The sequence below is a fragment of the Lissotriton vulgaris genome, chromosome 2_1 (assembly GCF_964263255.1).
Source record: "Lissotriton vulgaris chromosome 2_1, aLisVul1.2, whole genome shotgun sequence".
Taxonomy (NCBI): Eukaryota; Metazoa; Chordata; class Amphibia; order Caudata; family Salamandridae; genus Lissotriton; species Lissotriton vulgaris.
In genome coordinates this window covers 882349999-882354998 of record NC_141687.1, presented here as the reverse complement: position 1 = coordinate 882354998, position 5000 = coordinate 882349999, and the positions used below count along the sequence as shown (strand labels likewise).

Below are 5000 nucleotides of genomic sequence, written 5' to 3'. Positions count from 1 at the left end.
GTGAGTGGCTGTATGGATCATTGTGAACATGTATCAGAGATTGTATAAGAGAGTAAAGTAAATATGTGTTAGTATATGTTTGAATAAGTAAGGTGTGTATAACTGTATAGTTGAGAAAATGGAGGTGTGATTGATTTTTGGCATAACTGACTAGGTGTGTGAGTAACTCCATGGATGAGTGACAGTCTGTGACTGTCTGTTTACACTGATTGTATCTAAGGTTATATTAGAGTCTGAAGAGGTTCATGGTATTATCACATGAATGATATCATCAGTGATGTTATCAATCATGTCAAATGAGATGTTTTCAGTGATGTCATCAGTGATGTCATTTGAGATGTCATCAGTGATGTCACTAACCATGTCATGAATGATGTAATATGTGACATCATCAGCAGTGGATTGCGGGTGCGCGATATATAGTTAGCGCTTATAACTATATATGGAATTTCAATGGTTTTATGCGAGTAAAATAAGGTTTTGTAAATGCAAATCCCTAACTATATATGGCCTAAAACCAATGGTTTTTTCATTGAATTTTCAAGGTTTTGTAAATGCAAATTCCTAACTATATATCCACTATAACCTATGGTTTTTTCTGTGAATTTCATTGGTTTTTTAATAGCAAATATGAAAAGCTTTAAAATGTCAAGTACGTGATAGATAAAAACATTTTCGTATTTATGCACGCTGATGTGCTTTGAACGCTGCACCCCCCCCCTCCCCTCTTTTCTCTTAGTAGTACTCTCTCTTTGCAGATAGTGAACGGTAGTTAACGCAGGCCTTTGCCCCCGTTGTAATCCGTCGTGCCTGCTTGTCTCTCCATTTGATTGATTGTTATCCAAGCATTTACTGTTTTAGAATTGGTTCTCTTTGGATCATTCTCTATTTACAAACCAGCACAAAGTCGCAATACTCTGTTTAGTCTTTGCAGATAGTGAAAAATCGTGTAAAAAAATAAAAGTAATCGAGCAAAATCAGTAGGCCACTAATTGGATCTCTTTTTGACCTCGCTAAAATAGAAATATCAGGAACAACCCTTCATGAGAAATACGAAAATAGTGAGATGAACTGAGCTCCACACCATGAGGGCTGCAAGACAGCTCGACTCCGTCACCCACCCCGCCCAAAATAACGACAAACCCTATGCAAATATTACAAATATAGACAACACACCAGCAAAGAAACAGGGTAAAACTTTTTTTTAAATAACTATTTACATAACTATTTTATACTTTTTATTGCCCGATCCGGCTAGCTCAATCGATCGAGCATGAAACACATGCACTCTGATAGCAAGCGTTGCTACTGATGCTATGCAGACCAAAACTGGTTTTCAGTTTGTACATTTTTCTAGATTTTTCAATCCAGGGTTGGTTGACTTTGTAGAACGATGGCTTCAGATTTTCAACATACGGTGTGGTGGCGCGAACTGGGAGGGGGCGCTTCGCTCCTGCCCCCTCCCCAAGTAAGATTTTCATACGTGAAAGTACGTTAATGGTTTTGGTCCCTGAGTTGCTTCAATGTCACTGCCATTCTCAAATGGCATAAGTTCTGGATGTTGAGTGCCATAGTTAAGAGTTCTGAGCAGTGCTTGTAACACTGTCTGAAGCTTATTTCCACCTACTGCAGCTTCACTATTCTCAAAGTAAGTGAGTGTCGTTTGTGGACCTGACTGCATTAGAAAACAATGTGATATGTTACCTTCCTAAACAGCTTGACGGAGGCCCCTGAGGGGCGGTGTGATGGCCATGGACTCGGAGAAGACACTTGGCTCCGACACCCTCCCCAAGTCTTATAGCACTGGTGTAGCCTGAGATCGCCCCCGACATAGGCGGCCGGCTCCCGGGGTCCGGCGGAACTTTTTGCCTTTTGATGACTCTTCAATTCTGGACCTTGTCCCACAATCCGTTTGACCTGAAGACACGCTGTAGTGGGGCGCCCCTTTACCGTTTCAGTTGCCATTCCGCCCGCTTTTGCTACACTGTGCCTCTTCCGCCATTCAGCTGTTTACCGCCCGCTCTCGCGACTACAGCGTCTCGCTCATCATGTAGTTGAGTTGCTCCCGCTCTTGCGGTGCAGCGATAGGCAGCTGCCACAGGACTCTCAAAATGGCGGCCGGCTCTTCGGTTTTGGGCCTGGTCCACTAAAATGGCCCTGGGACACCTTTGAACTCGGACGCTTCCCTGATAGGGCTTGGGTCCCATTCTCGAAAGCGTCCCCTCAGCCGTGAAGATTCTACAAAAGTCTTGGGGGCCTCCGACTCCCGCAAGCTTCTGGTGGGGAGCGGCTGCCATGATTGCTCGTGGAATGGCCACGACGGAGCTACGAGATGGTAGTGCTCTCATGCTGACGCCAGCTTTAGTCTGAAACATCCAGAAACACTGTAGACTACCAATTCGATCAGTTCCGGTAGCGCCCCAACATGACCCGGAAGAGAAGAACTTGCCCTCCCCTCTTTGACTGATGGTTCTTGTTGCCTGTCCCCTCTGTTGTCATTTAACAGAACTTTTTGGACTGCTGAAAGGGGTTGTGTTCCGAACGCTGGTTGGTGGAGACATTTTGACTATATTCTTGACCTACGTTGTCGCGTAATGCGTTATGACACGCCGCGTTAGCGCACCCGGAAGTGATCCGAGGCGCGGCGCGCAGCGCGTAACGTAAGCATAACAGGTCATGTGACTTGTTAATAAAACTTTTCATTGGTTCATTTTACTTTTGTTATTTTAATGATGAAAAGCTTGGTCATATGACCTAAAAATTACGCTTTTTATTGTTTTCGAACATTATTTTTTTTTAAACATATGTTATAATATTCCAGGCTAATGTACTTTCCCGGAAAATTTACAACTGTCCTGCAAGTAAAATATATTCCTTTTTCGAGAAAAAGGGCGTTTCTTCCTTCCATGACGGAGCCGTTGAGTAAAAGAGATTCGGCCTGCTGTCTTAGTCGCCGATACGCCTGATTATCAGATTCTTATCGATCACTTTATGTTGCAGAAATGAAAAACACAACTGCCCTTGACCATTTATCTTTACTGCGTTCCTACATATTATACCTTTTATCCGTCATGTAATTGGACTGCTTTATTTCACTTGCCTTTTACTGATTCGAAAACAGTGACTAAAAGTAAAAACTTTACCAATGTAAATACTACTACCGTGTTTTGTTTTAAAAACCTTTATTGTGAAAATGTCAGTATACAAATACGGGCCTATAACCACGTGGGCCGGCCACGGAGCAAACTGAAATCGTATATGATGAGGAGACATTTACACTGTAGAGGAACGTAACGAGCGGGCCATTAGGTTGCAAGAACAAAGGTGTCTAACAGTTGCGGAATCGGTGGACGTACATTTTGTAATTAAAATACGACAGGGCCACTTACAATATTATTTTCTAGATATACATTTGCGGGCAAGGAGTTACGAGTCCCATTTATACCGGCGCCATTTTGGGCGAGGCCGGGCAGGTCCAAGATATAGTCAAAATGTCTCCACCAACCATCGGCCAGACCAGAACCCCTTTCGGCCCTTTATGCTACAAGATGGTGTCTTCCATTCAGAAAATATTGTTGGCAGCATTTTGAAAGGAAACAGAAACAGCCGTTCTCCTAGTGAGTTTCACATTGTTACATTTAGGAAGAATGTTGAAGAGTAGTATGTGGAAAATCTGAAGCCATTTTTCTACAAACTCTCAATCAGACTTGGATGGAAAAAAAATCCTGAAGAATGTACAAACTGAAAACCAATTTTTGTCTGTATAGCATCAACAGCAACGCTTGAGTCAGCTTTGTGTCAAGCCGCCATTTTCATTCAATCAATAGCGTCCCCCTGCACACATTCAGGGACCTGGTCGTCTCTTCAGATGAAACGGATTGTAGGAAAAGAAGCAGAAAGGAAAAGGAAAAAAGTTCCGCCGGACCTCGGGAGCCGGCCGCCTATGTCATGTGCGATATTTGGCCACACCAGGGCAATAGTGAAGCTGCAGCAGGTGCAAATAAGCTTCAGACAGTCTTACAAGCACTGCTCAGAACTCTCAACTGAGGCACTCAACATCCAGGACTTGCCATTCGGATCTTGGCGCCTTGTGCTGGTTCCGACCTATTCACACATCGGTCCACTACTGACATCACCTCATAAGCCAACGGGGCACCCCACGCCGACTTTCGGCGCAGCATTGTAGGATGGCCACACCAGTGCGGCAACTTGCTGGACACAACCTCGGTGCCATCCGGATCTCGGCGCGTTCGACTCACTGTACCGCAAGAGTGACCGCAACTCAGCTGGACACGCCGTCTTTCGGCGCAGCATTGTAGGATGGCCACAGCAGTGCGGCAATTTGCTGGACACCACCTCGGTGCCATCCGGATCTCGGCGCGTTCGAGTCACTGTACCGCAAGAGTGACCGCAACTCAGCTGGACACGCCGTCTTTCGGCGCAGCATTGTAGGATGGCCACACCAGTGCGGCAATTTGCTGGACACCACCTCGGTGCCATCCGGATCTCGGCGCGTTCGAGTCACTGTACCGCAAGAGTGACCGCAACTCAGCTGGACACGCCGTCTTTCGGCGCAGCATTGTAGGATGGCCACACCAGTGCGGCAATTTGCTGGACACCACCTCGGTGCCATCCGGATCTCGACGCGTTGTGCTGCCTTCGGCCTATTCGCACATCGGTCCGCTACTGACGCCGCCTCACGTGCCAACGGATTTTCTACGCTTTTTGTAGCCCTATGCAGCATAACAGGTCATGTGACTTGTTTATAAAACTTTTCATTGGATCATTTTACTTTTGGTTTCCTAAAGATGGAAGGCTTGGTCATATGACCTAAAAATAACACTTTTCATTGGTTTAGAACATTTTTTTTCCCAAACGATGAAAGCCCCACCTTGTTTCTGGATCATTCAGACTGAAGCTGGCGTCAGCATGAGAGCACCACCATCTCGTGGCTCCGTCGTGGTCATTCCGCGAGCAATCATGGCAGCCGCTCCCCACCG

General features: G+C 45.5%; 1 protein-coding gene across 3 annotated transcripts in view; it reads left to right on the top strand.

The window, feature by feature from the left end:
- Window positions 1–5000, top strand: part of SRRM1 (serine and arginine repetitive matrix 1) — a 605541-nt gene that overhangs the window by 190177 nt on the left and 410364 nt on the right. The window lies entirely within an intron of this gene.